Below are 21,257 nucleotides of genomic sequence, written 5' to 3' on the forward strand. Positions count from 1 at the left end.
AAACCTGTTAATGTTGAAAAAGAGACTCAGTTGTCATTTCCCGCTAAAAGAGAGGAACTGCTCCAGATTTTTAATTCACCCTTAAATAAGATGGCAGGCTTCTTTTTCTTTTAATTCACCCAATCACAAAGAAGTGTAAGATTTGGGGAGAAGGCATTGGACACCAATGGGCAGAGGTTTTTCCTGTCACTGATTTTCATAGCTGTAGCTGCTGGGAACTAAGCCTTGGGCATAGATCTCCTGAAACCACTGGGATTAAAAGCAGAAACCTCTAGAAATCAAAGTGTGCCACTATGACGCTACTGAAAATGACCATGAGCCTTTGCTGCAGATTCCAACTTAAGCCCCAGATCAAACTCTCTGCACAGCTATCTGTTGAGTTGTCCCACAGAAGTTCTTCTACCATCATCTGTTCCCAGGAGACCAGTGCCTGGTTTCCTGGAGAAGATTTTTAGCACAGCATGTGTGGAAGGTTTCCTGTACTAGCACAGAATACCGCAAACTTTGCCTCAAGAGCCATTATAAACCACAAGCAGAGAGAAATAAAGTGCCATCTTGATGAAGAGAAGCAAAAGAAGCCTGCCATCTTATTTAAGATTTTAACATGAATGTAAACTGAAATAATTGCCATCTGCATTAATTGCCTTGCTCTCATTTTGTATCAGAATGCTTTCTTCTCACTGAGCGCTACTGATTTTCAAGACAAAAAGATAATAATCAGGACCATCTGCATGACGTGTGGGTGGGAGTTAGAGATTTTCAGTCCATTCCTAATTGTAAATCATTGTTATTTATTTAGTGCAATAAGCATGCATCCGTTAATAGTGATTGCAGTACATTTAAGAAGAGTGATAGTTCCCTGCAACTGACACTTTTATTGTTAGCAGAAGGAAGTGGGAAGGAGAGTTATCAAATGGATTTGCTTGAAAAGAGAGGCAGACAGGGTTGATTTGAGAATTACTATACATTACAGGCTAAAACTAGATCTCACTAAATAACATTTATCCTGAGAATCCTGGAAACGCAAGCATGTGTATTTCATAACTTTGCCTTAAAGCTGGAAGGCTGCTGTTTTGGTGGACTAAGTCGATGTCCCAAAAATGGCATTGTATCAGCTGCACTTAGAATATATCACATTCTTGTCAAAAGCCTCTTGGTGATGGCAATTAGGAGGGGCTGATTCTAGATATGCATTTGGACATATATATCTGCCATAATCAGAAAAAGAAAAGCTTCTATTACTCTGAAATTGCGCTTTTATTTGCCTGTGTATACTCCAGACCATGAGTATACTTATGATGAAGTGAGTAGGAAACTGTTCAATGGAGCCAAGCTGGCGGGGACATTCTGGAAGTAACAGATGACCCAAGCCTTGCTGTCCAGTCCTTATCATTTCCCTCATCCTTTTTCCTAATACGTACATCTCTAATTACTTCTGACTACCTCGGCTGCTTTCAGTACCAATCTGAGTGCTTACCTTACCACCCTCAGCCCCTAGTAAAGGAAACACGTTGAGCCACTTTCAATCCTTTGTAGGATGGGGGAGAGAAATACCCCCTCCAAAAAAAAAGATAAAATAAATTAAAACTGTTTAGTTAGTTGGGGGGAAAAATGGCGTGCCATAAGTTACTGCCCTGTGGCACAAAACATAACTTAGCAGTGAAGCTACTTACACACACACAAAGAGAAAGAGTAACTATACATATAACTACAAATGGTGGAGCTAGCCCCCTTTAAGTTAGGATTGTAATATCACTTAATGATTGTCTAGATGTGAAGCATCTTGTTCTGCAATCCCAGTATAGATAACTTGTGGTTCAAAAGTTCCTGTCTTAGAACTTTAGAAAGTTCTACTGAGTTTGGAAACACCATCCAAAACATTAAGAGTGCTTCATGTTTAAAATGAATTCTGTTGAACCTGCAATTAACCATTTTTGGAATTCAAGACACTTGGAGGTTAGTATGTGCCCTTGTTTCAAAGAGGTGTTTTGTGGTTCCTAATGGCACTTCATTCTTTCTTCTCTAGCTCTAATCTCATTCCAGAAGTTTAAAAAGTAAAAATTAAAAATGCATATCGCTATTCACACTTTAGGAGATCACTCCAGCAGGAGGAAGGTAAAGCAAGAAAGGTTAGACAACCCCACACTTCACATCAGTGGAGGCATCATGAACTGTGCTCAGAGATACACCTACCAACAATCCGCAGTAATGGGCCACATTGTACACTGGATTTATTTTTATTTTTATTTATTTACAATATTTGTACCCCGCCTTTCTCCTTGAAAGACCCAGCAGCTTACAACAATGAAAGACAATATTTAAAGTTGGAAACAATGAGTATACATACAATGGTGGTTAACATAGTTTAAATATGATGTTTAAAAATTATGAACAAATAATAAAGAAGGGGGGGGGTATGTGATCCCTGTCACCAGCCCCAGTCAGCAATCTGGCTGCTGCATTTTGGACCTGCTGAAGTTTCCTGACACTTTCCATCAGCAGCCCCACATACAGCACAGTAATCCAGCCACAAAGTGACTAGAGCAGTGGTTCTTAACCTTTGTTACTCAGATGCTTTTGAACTGCAACTCCCAGAAACCCCAGTCAGCACAGCAGGTGGTGAAGGCTTCTGGGAGCTGCAGTCCAAAACTCCTGAGTAACCCAAGGTTAAGAACCAGTGGACTAGAGCATGTATCACAGATCTCTTGAGAAATGGACAAAGTATGCACACTAGTTTAATTGTGCAAATGCACTTCTGGCCACCATTGAGACCTGGCTATCCAGATTCAGGGATGAATCAAGGAGCACCCCCAAGCTGCACACCTGTTTTTTTCATTGGGAGTGTAATCCCATCCAGTACCGGTTGCATCCTTATTCCTTGACCTGCCTTTCGACTGACCGGGAGTACTTCTGTCTTGTCTGGATTAAGTTTCAATTTATTCACCCTCAACCACTCCATTACGGATACCTAACACTGATCTAGAGCTCAAGCAGCTTCCTTAGATTTAGGTTGCAAGGACAGGTAGAGTTGGGTGTCATCCACACACTGGTAACACTGAACCCCAAAACACCAGATAATCTCTCCCAGTGGTTTCATGTAGATGTTAAATAACACAGGAGACAAAAGAAAACCCTGAGGGACCCCCACAAGTCAGCGGCCAAGGTGTTGAATATGAATCACCCAGCACCACCTTCTGAGTTCTCTCCTCCAGGAAGGACCGGAGCCACCGTAAAACAGTGCCCCCAAATTGCATTCCAGAGACGGGACAGGAGGATACTGTGGTCAATAGTATCAAAAGCCGCTGAGAGGCCCAGCAAAACAAAAAGGGACATAGATCCTCTATCCATCTCCTATTGTACGTCATTTATCAAGGCGATCAAAGCTGTCTCTGTCTCATAACCAGGCCTGAAACCAGATTAAAATGGATCTAAATATTCTGTCTCATCCAGGAATCTTCGAAACTGAGAGATCACAACTCACTCTACTACCTTCCCCAAGAATGGGATATTAGATACTGGTCGGTAATTATTCAGTATTGTGGGGTCCAAAGAAAGGGCCTTTTTAACAATGATCTTACTATTGCCTCCTTTAAGCAAGATGGGATCTGCCCTGTTGCAAGGAGGCATTTGCCACTCCTCCCAGCCATTCAACCAGTCTCTTTCTGATGGCTTTTACGAGCCAGGAAGGGCAAGGATCCAGCAGACACGTGGTAGCCCCCACCACATCATCAGGATGCAGCAACTGAAACTCATCCATTAACACAGGGGAAGCAGGGGGCACAGTTTCATTCACAGGACCTGAAACAGCTACAGCATTCAAGTAAGAGCAGATAATGGATGATAGAAAGTGGTAATACTACACCACCAGACTCCATGCCTAAAAAAGCCAGGCTGAACAGAGAGAACTGGTAAGTCACAGAAGATCTGGGGGGGGGGGGGGTAACAAATACAAGAAAAAAATCCTTTGGATATCATTGAAGAAAGCAATGTGATCCATGCAGGACCCGGAGCTTAAAGCAGAACAAATGGCAGTCTGGATGAGTCCTGAGTTACTAGAAGAAGGAATTCATTATAAGCAATTGATTATTTTGTAAGAAATTACTTCCAGGCTCTGTCATATTATCTAGTTAACAACCATGCCTTTAAAAAATCAGCAAAGAGGGGCTGGTTTTCATTACATAATGGAGGGGCTGGGTAACCATAGCACACAAGATAGGAAGGCTCCCCCATTTCTCCCCAGACATAATCTAAAAGAAAAGAGTAGGGTGGGAGAAACAATTAGCATGAGGGAAAATACTTCCATTACCTTTTTTTGTGCAAACAGTGAAGCATTTAGAGCAATTTTCTGCCCACAGGCCAGATTCTACTGTATAGTCACAGAAATAGCCAGCAGCTGTTTCTGTGGTTATGGCTGCCTATTCAGTTGTTAAGGAAATGTGTGGTGCTCATATGCTAGCCCCACCCTTTCCATCATTGTGTTAAACATGGTGATGCAACTGCCTGAAGAAGGGTTGTGTACACTGGGAGCAATTCCCCCCTGGGCCTACTTGAGAGGGGCTGGACTCAATGACCCCTTACAGTCCCTTCCAGCTCTGCAGTTCTAAGATGATGATGATGAAGCTCTCTTCAACGTGTGTGGGCTTCACAGTTCGTTAATGACTAGTACAGAAATGACTACTGGAAGTAGCAGTTCAAAAGTAATTTTTTCCCCATCTCTGTATTCATACTGCCATTTCACCACATGATCACAGGCAAGTGCATGGAAATGCTTGCATGGGGGGAAAGCATTCTGTTGCTTACTTTGAGTCTAGAAGTCTGATATGTTAAAAAAATAATTGCTGGCTAATCCCACAGGTACTATGAGGTTCCCCTACACCTCATCTCAAATGAACAGCTACACTGAGCTACTTGGAGAAGAGCAGAATATTGTAATGTATTGAAAATACTGTCCTAACTCCACCCATGTGCTGGATTAACACTTTCAGCTTTGTCCTCAATGGGAGATGGTGTATCAACTAAATAACTTTTTTTCAGGAAGCCACTGACTCCTTTGAAACCAACACCAATTTTTCGATCCCCAAATCCATATTTTATTCTTAGATGTTTTAATGACATTTTATTGAAGGTAATTTCATGCTACCATTAATCAAAATGTGTGCTTTATACATTGCAGTAATGCTGTTGACTATGTAGATCATGAAACACCATGAATCTAAAAGAAACAGGTGTGACATAGCATTTGATTGCCCTGATACATAATTATGCTCTGGACAAGTGACTACTAATAAGACAAAATGTGGACAAGCAGTATATTTTCAAATTGATGAAGATGTCAGAAACGGGTGTATTTTATCTCCCTACCTGTTTAATCCACATGCAGAATGTATCATACAAAAAATTAGATTAAATCATATTAGGAAGAAATTAGTATCTGCAGAAGAAATATCAATTTAAAATGTGCAGATGATACCAGATTACTGTCAAAAAACAGGAACTACCTGAAATAACTGCTGATGAGGGTTAAAGAAAAAAGTGCAAAAGCATTATTACAGTTCAAAACAGGAAATGAAATATAGCAAGAACAGAAGGCCTAGATAACTTTAATGAAGAAACCAAAGCTGTAACAGATTTGGTATACCCTGGGCACAAAAGGAACTGCCTGGAAGAACATAAAAACCTTCAGATGTTCAACACCTGTTAGCTGATCCTTCCACTCCATAACCACCAACATGAAATGGCACAAACTTAATTGGACAAGTTTATCGGTATGACTTGACAGTGGCATCCTAGTGGTCACTCATAACAAATGGGCCTGTGTTAGGGTCAAAAATAACCATAATCTCTGTTAACACAGCAGAATTGTCAACACCTAAAGAAGAGTTATTGCAGGCACATGATTGCAATATACTGTATATTGCATTCAAGAAATACATAGAGATAGGCACAAGCAATGCCCCCAAATATCTAGCATAGGACTTACAGCTGAGAAATGTCTTAGACAGTATGGAAATGCAACACTAATCAAGCCTAACCTCCAAATATCATCTACTCCTGTCACAGAACTGGATGTAAAAGATATAGAGATAATAACAGAGCTAAATAATCACACAATATCTCCATTTATAAACAACTTCATGTAGCTTTTTCCTTTAAACCCCCAACAATTTTCAGAAGCAAAAGATAAAGTTTACAGCTGGAGACATCACTGCCACTGCAGTATCTGAGGATATATATTTGAAGATAACAACAGACAAGCTGTACTAAAAATGGGTGGAAACATTCACAATAGCAAGCTTTCCCGATCTTTCAATATCAGAAGATGGCAACATGGCTGTAACTTGGACTTGATATTTGCTACATAGCCTATAGCCCAACAGTATGTGAAGTCAGTCTGTACACCAATTCCAGATACATAGCACAGGTCTATAATGTGCTGACTCAGAGTGGCAGTCCAACAATCAATAGGAACATTCTGCAGGAGTTACAGTTTTCAAAAAAGCCAATTGGCAGAAATTCATTATAACACTGGATAAAATCATATCAAACAGAGGCCTAGGACCAGATTGTCGGGGCAGTGAAAAGATCACCCCTATTCTCTATACTCCAAGGATTTAGAACCAACTACCTTCATTTTTAATTTTTTTTTATTTTATTAGACTTACATACCGCTCATCTAGAACATGTCTACTTTGGGCAGTTTACACAAAATTAAAAAAACCAAAGATACAAATATAATAAATGAAAACATAAATGCATTAAACCATGAGGCCCAATTTTACTACAAGAGTCCAAGATGGTAAAAAAGGGGGGAAAAAAAGAGGTAATGCTAAGTAATGGCTGTTGGGAAGGCCTGCTTGAACAACCAGGTCTTTACTTTGGGGCTCAAGACCCTCAGCAAGGGGGCCAGGAGGATTTCTGTTGGTAAGTTGTTCCAGAGATGGGGGGCCACTGCCGAGAAGGCCGTCTTTTTTTAGTTTTTTCCCTTCGGGCCTCTCTCGGAGTTAGATTCCTCAACTGCCCAGCCTAGCTGGAATGGGTGGAACGAGCAGAACTAAGTGGAAGAAGGTGTTCTACCTTCAAAGCCTTACAATGGAAATAGTCACCCAAATGCTAATTATTTTTCACAGTAGGAACAAAATCCCTCAAGTGAAGAAACAATTTTGGGTGGGTAGTGATTAATTTCCTTAGTATAAGAAACTAAAAGAGACTTGGCCATGGAAACTCACTCGAGGAGTGGAACCAGTAAAACCACTCCTTAAATATCTCACTTACCTTCAAAGCCCTATTGGGGCCGCTCTAAGTCAGTTCTGACTTGATGGCACAAAACAAAGAACCCACAGACCCAAAACAATTCAGGCCAATTTACAACAGGGCCAGCTTGCAAGCAGTACACTGTACTTGGGAAAATCCATTTCTCCCTAAGCTACTGTGGAGGTTGAGGCCAAGGTCAGAAAGGAACAAGAAAGGCCAGGGGGAAGAAATGGCAGATGATGCCATAGGTCCTGCTATTTAGAAAGCCCCTAGACTTCAGCCCCCCCTAGTCTTAATTCCACTCCACCGCTGCTTTCAACTTCTGTATCCTCCTCACCCAGGGACTGTCAATGACCACTAGCTATCAATGGTAAGATCCTCACAGTAGGACGTTTTGCATTTATATCTCCATCCATAAATATCTGTCTACTAAAACTACACTCTGCATGTCTGAAAGCTTATACGAACTAAAACAATGGTCTTTAAAGTGCCACAAGATTTTTTTTTTGTTGGTTTTGTTTTAACTGGCCAGCATGGCCACCCCTTGGAAATTTGTTTTCCAGGGTCAGCCTTGCCATTGAGCAGTGAGGCAGGCAGGCACCTCAGGCAGCTTGACAGGGTAAGAATGCTCGTGATATTTTCTACCTCCTGCCAAAATGGCTGGCTTTGAGTACTATGAGATGGACGCCATGTGCTGCTCCTCTATCCCAGACAGTAAAACTTTGGGGGCTGGTTCTGTTGTTTCCCCCTCCATCTCACCTAGTCCAGCCTAGAGACTACACTTCAGTGTATACAGAGTCTTGATTTTTGTGCTGATTTGTGCAAATAATACCAATTGAAACCTTGCTGGAGAGGGCAAGGGTCAGTTGTCTCTCACTGACAGACTGAGGCATTTTTAAGCCGCCGTCCCCCCACCCCCGCCCACAGCTAATTGGCGGGTTTATGTCAGAATTAATAAAGGTGCCTAACAATTTCAATGTGTTAGAAATTCATGGACCTCCCTCCTTGTGGGCACAGCATGTGCTAACCAAACGTGGGTTTTATTAATTCCCATATGCAATCAGTTGGCATCCCAAGGCCCTTGAATCCGGTGAGTATATCTGATTGGAGTGCAGCGCATCCAAATGTACCCTTCATCCTGCTTCTTCATGCTGTGCATGTTCAGAGTGTTTTGCAGTAATACCATAAGCCCCTACAAACTCGCAGCGTGATAGGAAGGAGAAAAGTAAGAAATGGTCCCTCGTGTGCTGCGTAGCTTGGAGCAAGGTGCTGAATTTGAATTGCTCTTGTCCGCTGACCCAGAATCAGAATGAGAGCTTATTTTCATTTTCTTGAAACATTCTGCTGAATAAACAGATACTAAATCACTAGAGAAGCATCTGAATGAGGCACCATATCATTGAAAATGTTGACAAGCTGGGGAGGAGGGGGCCATATATGTCACCAGTCAGGTAAATGCTTATCGGAAGTTCTTACATGGCCATGCATCCTCTATAATGATTAGCAGAGAGTCCTAATTATTGGGGTGCACAAACATGTTTCTATGACCAAAGGAGTAACCCCCCACTGGTAAGGGTGCTGCACTATATACACTACCAGCAGGGCTTAATTAACTTTGGTATTATATAAATTGCTGGCATTAATCCCTATAAGATAGTTAATGACGCATGCATCTAATTATCACTAGAGGTAATGTAAGTAGTGTGTGTCTGGTGGGGTTAACATCTCCCCAAGCAGCTCCATTCAAAGTGCACACCAGTGCAATAATGAAAAAGGATACTACCAGAGCTATTCTCCGAAGTTACCAGCGGTGCTTTTTTTGGTCAGCCATGAGCAATTATCTTCTGGCATCATTTTTCAGGACCAGGGACATCCACCAGAGCAACAATGAAATATATCATGGTCACCCCATCTTTTTATTTATCTATTTAAAAGTGTTTTGGGGCTGCCTCCCAGTGGGACATATAAAGGAAAAGGGACAAAATAATCACAATACAATACAACAAAATCAAATAAAGGCTAGGGCCATGCCAACAATTTATCTCATGAGCATTTTAAAGCATTCTCGTTCAACTGGACAAAAAAGACATTTCTTTTGAAGGAGAAATTTTGGAGGAACTCTCATCAGCGAGGTTTGGGATATGTACATTTACCTTACAGCAAGAGTGTGTGTGCACAGAGATGTACAGTCAACTTTGTGGCAGTGGGCAGTGTCCTATATTCCAGTTCAAACCCAGGAAAAGGCAAGCCTACAGGTTTTCTTCAGTTCAGGAAGTTTAGAGAAACTGCAGTTATGAAGAAAGATATAATAAAAAGGAAAATGAAAACAGATGTAGTTCTTTCTTCTACCTTATGCTGTAATAATAAATTAAAAAATAGTACCTAAGAGATTCTAAACAATCCTGAACATAGGGTATCAAAACAGAAACTTTTTAAATGAGGAAACAAAACGTGGAAAATTAGAGGACAAGTTGTGAGAACCTCTAGATTCCTTTTTCCCCTGGAGCTGGACACATGGTCCTCCTCATTACCTGCTTTAAAGCTTACACAGAGGAAGCTATGGTACAACAACCTGCAACTGAAGTTTAATGTATCTAGGAGGGATTTCTGTACTGAGATAGATGTTGGTGATCTGAGTGTGGAAGAACTCTCTTTAGTTCTATTGTCGTGGACAGATCATTATCCAGTGAGGTTTATACTCACTGGAACACAGAGCCTCTGCAGGAGTGGGAGACTGATTAAGATGATCCACCCCAGGAAGCTGATAGATCCAAAGGGTTTCCTGATGGCTCTTGGGATGTTTCCTGTCACCTTGGCAGGTGATTCAGTTGAAGCCATTGTTGATCTCTGGAATGGGGAAATGGCCAAGGCACCAACAACTCAACCCCAAGCTGTAGTCTCTGGACACAGCCTTGGAGGAAGGACTGGAGCTAGCTAAATGCTCACCCACAATTCTCACCTCTGAGAATCTGTCCAGGAAGATATCATGGTCAATGTTATAAAAAGTCATGGAGATCCAGGAGGACCAGCAAGGTCACTCAACCCCTGTCAGCCTCTCTTAGTTGGTTATCACGTAGCGCAACCAGTGACATCTCAATACTGCACCATGGCCTGAATCCAGACTGAAATGGATCAAGGCAATTCTCCTCTTCTGGGTATATCTGGAGCTGCTCCTCCACTACCCATATTCTCTTCACAGCCTGCAGAAAGAGAATGACAACCATTTTTTTTTTCGTTTGCTTTGTAGAATTTGCATAACACTTTGAAAACAAAATTGCTTGGACTCACTCTGACTTGGATACTGTAGTTGATACAAGTCAAATTAATGTAACTATGGCCCCTGCTTGTCCTTCGACCCAGCAAGAAAAGCTTGTAATCCAAGAACTATGTACACCAAAATCTCTTGTACTGACATAGAAAATGCCAAGTAGCACCTCAGGAATCTGCCTGTTGTTTCACATTCTCCTCAACAAAGAATATCTCAGAATACTGTTTGTTTCCTTGTTTAAGGGGGCCAAGACCCACCTGGCTTGTGTATATAGCTAGGCCAAGGTTGCTGACCTTGAGAAGACTCAGATTTTCCATTCAACATAAATGTCGCATTTGAAGTAGGGGAAGTCCAAATTCACTATGCATTTGCCCTTGCATAATTCTGACTGCACAAAGATTATAGTGACTCTCCCTATACCGATTTTTATTACAGTGGTGCCTCGCATTACGATGTTAATTCGTTCCAGCGAAATCGCTGTAGAACGAAAACATCATAAAGCGAAATTAAAAAGCCCATAGAAATGCATTAAAACCCAGCGAAGATCCTCCATAGCGCAGCCATTTTCGCTGCCTGTTCAGCGAGGAATCCGTCCCTGAAAAGAGAGGGGAGCCATTTTTTTTACCCAGCGGCCATTTTGAAACCACCAGTCAGCTGTAGGAAAATTGTCATTTTGCGAGAATCGGTTCCCAAAGCAGGGAACCAATCATCGCAAAGCGAAATATGCGATTTCGTTGTAAAACAGACCGCTCATCTTGTGAGGCACCACTGTATTTAGAAAAAAACTAGTGAGGTTCCTAAAGAATCATTGTTTCTATCCAATCCCAAATTCTGTCCTGCCTTTTTACATCTACATTATGTATCTCTTTCTCATCCCAGAAGTCTATTCATATGGAGTGGGTCCAGCTGAGGGAGCTGAGCTATGATTTTCAGAAGACAAAATCCTCACTGTGCTCTTCATCGTATTATTAATTATGATAGTTTCTATGCTTATATTTGGTCCTGTTAAGATCAGATGTTCCCTGAGGCAAACAAACTCTGTTTAGACAATAAGTAGTTCAGTATTTCTTTGTGAAATTTACCTGTGGTCTGGTGAACTTTTTGACATTTGTAAATAGTCCTACAATATCTCTGAGCACACATAGCATAGTAATCATGGTAACCAAAAAGTTATTTGCTTTTTACATTGTTTCTCATGACATGGGCCTCTGCCTTCAGAGCCACACTTACATTTCAGTGTGCTGTCTGGAATATAGCTAGTGACACAACCATGTCCACCTGGGATGACATGATGTGATGCTAACAAAGACTGCAAAGATGACACCTGCCCGATATATTTAGTGGCCTCTGGGTGGCTGTAGCAGCCATCACTTCTAATAGCTGCTACAGGCAGACACCAGACGTTCCCCTTCTAGTGCTGAGTACCTGCTCATTTTCCAGCATTGCCTGTACTTCTGAACACAGTAAAACACAACTGTTTTACTGTTGAGAAGTGAAAGTCTTCAGGGGTATTCAGAGACACCAATTGGTGGCACTCCATTGTAGGGTAGTGTTTTCAGTCGCAATGCTTATGCCTCACTCTCACCACCCCAGAACTGTGTTGCTCTATGGCAGAAAATATAATGCTACAGACATCTCTGACGTGCAGTAATTGCAGTATGATAGCCATCCGTAACTGGATGCCCTCCAGAGGAATCGGCTATGCTAGCTGTGTATGATGGCTGTGTACAATAGTCTAAATGTATAATGCAGGGAGTCTGCATTCTGTCAGTATGTAGCCTTCAGTCTCCAAACAAATGTGGCATGATACTGGGATGGCCCTGCCTTTTAATAGCTGACTCATCAAGATATACATCCAGAATGCCATGGTAATCATGATCATTATCCTTTTAGAAAGCAGAACAATGTCTGTAGCTGGCACAAAATGGAAAAAGGGCAACTATATGCTGCAATGCATATGGCCTTTTATCATTCACCCTGATCCTGTCAAACTTGCAGTCCACAATACTTTGTGCACTGTCATAGCCATCAGGTGGTATTTTTTTTACCGATGTCCTCTATCTCTACTCTGCATTTTTGCCATGTTAATTCCGTGTTAATATTTCCTTAGAAGCAAGTAAATCCCCACTGCAATACATCATATTTTAAAATGATTTTTACAGGTGTAGATTGCTTTTGGAATGCTATTCCCAGAATTCCCAAGGAAATATGATCATGCTAACTAGGGAATCCTGAGAATGATAATCCAAAAACACACCTGAACACCTATTAATATTATTTGCATTTAACATATATATTAGATATAATATTAATAGTATAATTCAAGGCTAAACATAGTCCATAAAAGCTGTAAAGTTAAAAATTGCCCTGCCTGTCCTGAGAATTTTTTAATACGTATAGTAAGGGATGCTATACCCACCACAGTAAGCAAGTCATAAGGTAAAGCACAGACAGGTCTCTGTTATTGTACATACTAAGTCATACACGGCAGTCAAGGTACAGAGAGCTTCCTTTTCCAGAGTATTTCCCACCTAACCATAACAAATGTACAAAGTAACTCTATACATGCATCTTCAGAAGCAGGTCCCACTGAGTTTAATGGGGCATACCCCACCAAGTAAATGGATATGGGTATCAGATTGCAGCCTTAGGAAAGTTTCCTGTTATGTGAGAGGGAAGGAAGGGGTAAAATCTCACAAGCTGCCCTAGATTCTAATGGAGCACAATTCTTACTGTCATTTGTCAAGGGTATAACAACTGCCTAGACTGAAGAGGACTTCTCTCTTCAAGCAAATTCCATTTCCAGATCCCAGTGCAATAGCATCTCATGACCGCTGAACTGATTTCCCAATTTAAACTTTATTTTTCTTAAAATATATATGTCCTTCTGGAAAAGCCTTCTCTTCTTCAATAAAGCATAGATGTGCGGTAACACATTCTTTCTGTAAGCTTTGTACAGCATTATCAAGTACTGAAAGTGCTTCCAGTGCATTGCCTAGTTGTATTCCTTCTAACTGCCCTGCAAAGTCAGCATTATTACCTTCAGTATTGCATCATTGTGGGTCAAAATAAGAACATAAGAAGAGCCCTGCTGGATCAGGGCAAGGGCCCATCTAATCCAGCTTCCTGTATTTCACAGTGTCACCACCAGATGCCTTTAAGAGCACAAGAGACGACTGGATACCTGTCTCCTGATACCCCCTCCCCTCCATCTGGCATTTTGAGGTAACTTCCTTTTAAGCCTGCATCCCATGGTACAAAATTTAATAATATAATGATAATATCAGCATCACATCGAATTGCTATGCATACAATACACACCCTATGCTACCTAGCATCATCAGCTAATTTTGAATGCATGGATAAATCAGTAGGTTTTGAACTGGTCCAGAAAATAATATTCAGTAGTACAGTATTCAGTTGGGAGACTTATTGACTCAGTGGGATTTACATAAGTGTAAACTTACCATCCAGCAATTGATTCAGGGACCTACTTTTAGCATGGACTAGCAACATCTAGCCGCCTAGAGTGGTCTTTTAGACCAGATGGGTGGGATATAAATCAATCAATAAATAAACATGATGTCCGTCATGCTGTGTCTAGATTCTAAAATAGGCTGGATGGCATCCCTACAAGGCGGGTGAGCCTTATATTTGGGAGCTGAGTGTGCCACATGGCCTAGACAGGGTTGTGCTCCCCCTGAGTTCAGGAGCTTTGCACTTGCCAAAAGGGCTCTTTCTTTACATATACAGTAATTTCGAAAGGGACACATATAATTTATTCTGCAACCATTGCCACAGAAAAGGATGGGGAAAATGGACTCTTGGCCTGCAATTCCCATTCCACCCCAGGAAGCACAATTACTACTGATGCATGACGGGAGTGGAAGTCCAATAGTATTTAGAGAGGCAGGAACTTCCCAGCTTTGCTATAGAGCAGGGGTCTCAAACTCAATTTACCTGGGGGCTGCTGGAGGCAGAGTCTGGCTGAGGCTGGGCCGCATCAGATTTTCCACCAAGCGGAGCAAGAGCCCGAGGAAGCTGTAAGCAGCCCCGTATCTCCAAGAAGATTTATGGGGGTGCCGGAAATTGGGACGAGTACGAAAACCAGACAAACCTCTAACTGCTGAGCAGAGCCACTTGGAACTCAGCCGGGTTCTGTCTAAATTTTCTTCCTCAGAAGCCAATCTCCTTAGTAAGAAAGCAACACACACAGACACATACTCAGAACAATCTGGCTCTATAACTTAGGGTAGCAAATACACGTGGCCAATTAGACATTCAGCCCGTCTGTGCAAGAACTAACACCTACAGTTTCAAACATTACTGCTTTATTGAAAAGATTTGCTTTAGAAAAGATTTCAGTTGATAGTAAAATAGTTTAGTAGGTACATTTTCATTCAAGACCAACGGAACACTCCACTCCCCCCACTCCAGCTGAAAAAATAAAGAAATGAAACTATGCTAACTAATATAAAGGATAACATAGTCCATCTCACGTGTCTTGGGTCTTCAAAGGCTGATGCTAGATGAAAACCAGTCCATGGTAGGAAAGATAGTTCATTTAGGGAAAAGCACGTGTCTGCCCCTTTCTCAGGCAAACTCCATCTTTCTTCTTCTCCTCACTCTTCTTCTTCCCAGAATGCCTCCTGGGTCTTGTTGTCCCGCCTAACTTTCTCATGGAGCTTCAGTTGTTATCATACTTTGTGGCAGAATTATTTTGACTACGAAAGTCTCTGCTCTCTACTCAGCTTAGCAACGAGATAACCAGAGAGCGAAGCTTCTCTGAAACAGCATGTAAAACTTTCCTACTACAGAACAGACTTTAAATCAAAATGGATGCTATTGGGACAATCTTAGGACTACATATCCCATTCTAATACACATAAAAACACAAATCATCACATGCCCCCCCTGATTATCGTTAAAATTCAGAGCAGTAAATCTGATCTAATTTTAAGAAATCAAGCAAAAGTAACTAAAAAGTAATTCAAAGTAATTAAATGGTTACATCTCAAAATTCAACTACAGATTAACTATTACAATACTGAAACATAGCACACTGTTGAATACATTGTTTCAACGTTCAGGTTCATAGGAATCTTCACAGTACATTCTAGAAAGACCATCTGCCACTACATTCAATTTTCCAGGAATGTGTTGAACTTCAAAATCAAAATCTTGCAATGCTAGACTCCATCTCAACAATTTTTGGTTGTGAGATTTCATCTTCTGCAACCAAACTAAAGCTCTGTGATCTGTTTGGAGTGTAAATTTACACCCCCATAGGTAAGGTCTAAGTAAATTGAGAGACCAAAATATAGAAAGAGCTTCTTTTTCAGGTACTGCGTAACTTCTCTCTCTATCCAAGAGTTTTCTAGAGAAGTATGAGATAGGGTAAAGGTTCCCATCTTCTCCTTGCTGTAACAAAACAGCTCCCAGTCCTAATTCAGAAGCATCAGTTTGTAAAATGAATGGTTTGTCAAAATCAGGGGATTTCAGTATAGGTGCATCCATAATCTTAGCTTTTAAAGCTTCAAAGGCACCTTGACACTCTGGTGTCCACTTTACCTTGACAGGCTGTCTCTTCCTAGTGAGCTCTGTCAGAGGTGAAGCCAAATGACTGAAATCAGGAATGAATTTTCTGTAGTAGCCAACTAGGCCCAAAAACGAGCGTACCTGTTTCTTAGTTTTTGGAATAGGCCAATCATTAATAGATTGTACTTTAGCTTGCAAAGTCTGAATTTCTCCTTGCCCAATCAAATGACCTAAGTACATGACTTTTCCTTGCATCCACTGACACTTGCTGGCTTTGACTGTCAGTCCTGCTTGTTGAAGTCTGGACAAAACAGTTTCAATGTGAGACATGTGAGAATCAAAATCAGAACTGAAAATGGCAACATCATCAAGATAAGCACTTGCAAAAGGTAAACCTTGTAAAAGTTTATCTATCATCCTTTGAAATGATGCACCTGCATTCTTCAAACCAAATGGCAATCTGCGGAAACGGAAAGTTCCCACGTGAGTGATGAAAGCGGTCTTATCTCGTGAATCTTCAGCTAAATCAAGCTGCCAATAAGCATTCTTTAGATCGAGAATGCTGATAAACTTAGCCTTTGAAAGATGTTCAATTAAATCATCCATTCTAGGCAATGGGTATGGATCTGGAACAGTAACACTGTTTAACTTTCTGTAATCAACACAAAATCTTACTTCCTCGAGAATTTCACCCAAAGCGTTACGTTTTGGCACCAGAACCACCGGAGAAGCCCAAGGGGAGAATGACGGTTCAATCACCCCCAAAGATAACATCTTTTGTATCTCTTGTTCAATTTGGATAGCATGATTACCAATTGCTCTATATGGGCTAGACCGTATGGGCTGGGCATTGTTCTCAGTAGTTATCACATGACTGATCAATTTGGTGTAACCTGGTTTATCTGAAAACACATCTTGGTATTGTTCTAAAATTTGAAACAACCTTTCTTTCTGATCAACGGTACCTGTTAAAACAAGATTATCAGACCAGGTACCTGCATCTTGCAATTCAGATAACATATCAATAGGTTCATTTGCAGCATGAAAATATTCAGCATGACATTGAAAAACCATTGCAGATCTATCTTTGTACAGTTTCAAACTATTGACATGGTAAAGAACAGGTTTCTTATTAGAATCCAACATTTTGACAAGATAATTGACATTTCCCAATTTTTGAACAATTTCACCTGGACCTTCCCAGACAACTTCTAGCTTAGAAGGTCTGAGTGGGTTCAGAACAAGTACCAAATCACCCACAGAAAATTCCCTGTGTCTGGATCTCTTGTCATGGAAGAACTTCTGACTTGCTTGAGCGTCCAACAAATTGTCTCTGGCTAACTCCTGGACAGCCAAGAGTTTCTCTTGAAGTTTTCTAACAAAATCAGCAACTGGCACAGTACTACTTTTAACCACACCTTCCCAATCGGATTTCAGGAAGTCCAATGGTCCTTGTAGATTTCTTCCAAACACCACCTCACTTGGAGAAAAGCCACCTAGTGAAGAATGGGCTGAGCTACGGTAAGCAAACAAAGCAAAAGGCAAAAGCTCATCCCAAATGTTTCCATATTCTTGGGTCAAAGTTTTAATCATCCTAAGCAAAGTTTGTTGACCTCTTTCCACCATACCATGAGATTGAGGATGATGAGCCGTGCTAAAACTGATGGTTATTCCACTTATTTCGCAGATCTTACGCATAAGTTCACTTGTAAAGGCTCCTGCTTGATCACAAATTATTTTGGATGGTACTCCAATACGCGAGCACAAGTCCACAATAATTCTAGCTATGGTGGTAGCTGTCAGGTTGCTAATAGCGTAAGCCTCGATCCACCTACTGGCAGAACAGATGAAAGAAATGATGTATTTCTTCTTAGATTTAGTAGGAACAAAAGGTCCTAGCACATCCATTTGCAAACACTGGAACACTTGGTCAGGAATTTCCATAATCTGCATTTCGGCCTTTACCTTGTCAGTTTGATGGCCTGTGCGTTGGCAATAGTCACAAGAACTGACATAGTCCTTTACAGTTTTTGAAATACCAGGCCAGTAAAAATGTTGAGAAATCCTCTTTAGGGTTTTTTGTATTCCCTGGTGCCCACTACTTGGATGGTCATGAGCCATTTCTAGTATTCTCAGTCTATATTCAGTAGGCACGACTAACTGTTGAACAGGTTGGGCGTCCAAGTTGGATTTGGGGAAATATTCTCTGTACAAAAGTCCATTTTCTCCCCACAGGAAACTAACTTGCTGCTGCGCAGGATGTTCAGCATAGTTGTCTGCTTGTGACCTCAAAGAAGCTAGAGTGGGATCATTAAGTTGCTTCAGTCTAAAGTCCTCTGATCCCTTAGGTATCCCCTCCTCCATTTTAGTTTCAGTTGTAGCTGCATTATCAGGTTCGGTCGCAAGAGGCTGCTGTTGGGTAAGGTCTCCATCTGAGCTATCCTCAGTGGATTCCTGCTCCCGTTCAGGATCATGCATCTCCCTACTTTGAGAACGCGTAACTACTGACATTGAAGTTGCATTTTGACTCTGCATGTGATCCAAAAAAGCAAGATCATTTCCAAGAAGAAAATCAGGTTTTCCCTCATGGGTTAAAATATGTTTTGCACCTGACCAGCTCTTATAGGAAATTTTGACATAAGCTAGAGGAATGAAACGCTGATCAGTCTCTATAGATCCATAAGTTTTTACTGGACACCTCAGGTTGTTCAAGATTAAGGTGGGGTCTAGAAAACGTTTGCTTATCGAAGAAATGTCGGCACCCGAGTCACGAAAAGCACTTAAAGCCATATCACCTCCAGGTGTGTGAAGAAAAACCACCTCAGAAAATGTGCGGGTTGCCCAGTCCCTTTGCGCAGTTGGTACTATGCAATCAGGGTCCATAACAGAAAACCTCTCTCCTGATGCAGTCTCTTTTACAATTTCTGAGGAAATTGAAGCAATTTGTAAGTCCAAAACTCTAGGCACATATTGGTTTACTGTTGCCTGCATTCCACTGGCTTGCGAAGGGGTTACAGTTAAGTTAACTCCTTCCTGACTCTGTGAAGGCACAATGCTTGACTGGTGAGGCACAGAAACTGCATTACTGGCAGCTGGCACTTGCTGAGTTCCCGCTGGCACAGAACTTACATACGCCATCTTGGGTGTGCCTGCTTTAGATCTGCGTGGAGCTGGCACAGGTGTTTTCCTAGCTGGCTCCTTAACTTGGCTAGCTGGCACATTCAACTTTGGGCAATCTCGTCGCAGATGAGAGCCACCACATTCAAAACATTTAAGAGGCGTTTTACTCTGGCTAGGAGCTAGACTCCTGCGTTGCTCAAATGAACTTTGCCTGGGCTCTTGAGGAAAAGACTTTCTAAATTCAGGCTGACTCTGTCTCTTAGGCGCTACTGGTGCAGTCTTTGGCCTAACAGCAGGTTCATGCGTTTTAAAGGAGAGAATTTCATCAGTCTTTAAAGCAAGGGTTTGCAAGTCTTTGTATCCTCTCTCCAACAAAGTACTCCTTATTTCTGAAGGCACTAAATTAAGAAAATGCTCCATGTACAACACAGTTCTTAAATCCTCAAAAGTACTGGCGCCCAAGGAGCTCAACCACTGATCACCTAGATGTTCTATTTTGTCAGCTAGTGCAGAATAACACTCATTAGGCTGTTTTTTCAGTTTTCTAAAGTTCTGCCTCAGTATTTCCGAAGTGAAACCAAATTTTCTCTTTACCACCTCTTTAAAAGTAGGCCAGTCAGGGTCCTCATCAGATAATTTGGCTACCAAGTTGGCAAGTTGCCCAGAACACTGAGTACGCAGTAGCTTGAGGTGCCAGGCCTCCGGTATCTTAAGATCTCGACACGCTTGTTCAAATATCGATAAAAATGATAAGATATCATCGCCATCATGGTAGTAAGGTAGATTGCTTCTATCAACACTGGCTATTGAGTTCTTAAACTCCTCTTTTTCCTTCAGCTCATTAACCAAACGCTCCACCTTTGCCTCTCTGTACTGCTTCAATAACTCATCAGCCATGCTCTGATTACGAATAGTTTGAGTGTGACAAGCAACAAAATCAGCAAACATCATTGCTAACTTATCCACTGGTGATAAACTCTTGTTAGGATCAGGGCGCTCAGCACCGGCTGCTGCTGCTGCTGCTGCTCCTGCTGTCCCATCAGAAATGCCTCTGCCAGGCTCTCCCCTCCCTACTGGAGTGCTGGCACCCACCATTTCCTCTGCCTGATCCATCTGTTGCAACTTAGTCCAAGTCTGATCTGAATCAGATCTAAGTAGATCCTGGACGTCCTGTGCTGGGAGTTTAGCCATTATATTTCCCTTTTGTAATTCCCTTCTCAGTTGTGAAGAATCATAAGTAATCCTTTGCTTAGCTCCGCTTGGAGTCAAGACGTCGTGCTCAAGAGCCTCCAAAAGCTCTTGGTGCCAGGGCTTCGTATCTGTACTAACCAAAGGCAGCTTAGCAGATGCACTACCAATCTTAACTTTCCTCTGAGTCACAAACAGCTCTCCAGGCAATTCCAAAAATTCTTCTCCTGCTAATTGTTGCTCCATATAAGCTGCAACTAACGCAAACGCCAATCCGACCCAAAAGGAAAAATCTTCTCCCCACTCCTGCAGCCTAAACTGTAGGGTGTGGGCAAGCCATAAAACATTCTGGCAGGAAACAGCCCTAAACTGGAGCTTAAGAAGGGCGACCGTTTACTTGCATGAAAATGTCCACTCATTAAACAGCCCAATTACATAAACAAAGTATTAGTTCTTACAGACTTGGCTTAAAGCTAAGTCTTTCCATTAAGACCCTTAGCTTAAAAGAAAAATGCAATTTGGCTATTTTATAGCTCTTCAAAGTAAATAGCGTGGAAGAAACCCCTTTGCCAAAGCTTGGAAGTTTCCTCTGTGAAAAGCACATGCATCGAGATGCTTGCTGCTTTCAACTTAAGCCAAAGTAAACACAATAAATCAAAGCCCGTGTTTCATCCCACCGCTGCCACCATGTAAGCAGCCCCGTATCTCCAAGAAGATTTATGGGGGTGCCGGAAATTGGGACGAGTACGAAAACCAGACAAACCTCTAACTGCTGAGCAGAGCCACTTGGAACTCAGCCGGGTTCTGTCTAAATTTTCTTCCTCAGAAGCCAATCTCCTTAGTAAGAAAGCAACACACACAGACACATACTCAGAACAATCTGGCTCTATAA

General features: G+C 41.6%; 1 long non-coding RNA gene across 6 annotated transcripts in view; it reads right to left on the reverse strand.

The window, feature by feature from the left end:
* The window catches only part of LOC110074082 (uncharacterized), a 64,819-nt gene that overhangs the window by 20,063 nt on the left and 23,499 nt on the right, over nucleotides 1–21,257 (reverse strand). For 3 of the 6 annotated variants that reach the window (XR_013543587.1, XR_013543585.1, XR_013543586.1), the window contains 2 exons: nucleotides 10,211–10,451; nucleotides 8,783–9,536 (listed from right to left, as the gene is read on the reverse strand). This is a non-coding gene — a long non-coding RNA (uncharacterized LOC110074082). Of the gene's footprint in view, nucleotides 1–588; nucleotides 8,596–8,782; nucleotides 9,537–9,954; nucleotides 10,452–21,257 lie in introns of those variants that run through there. The other 3 variants (XR_013543590.1, XR_013543589.1, XR_013543588.1) reach the window with 3 other exon arrangements.

Source organism: Pogona vitticeps, chromosome 3 (assembly GCF_051106095.1).
Source record: "Pogona vitticeps strain Pit_001003342236 chromosome 3, PviZW2.1, whole genome shotgun sequence".
NCBI lineage: Eukaryota > Metazoa > Chordata > Lepidosauria > Squamata > Agamidae > Pogona > Pogona vitticeps.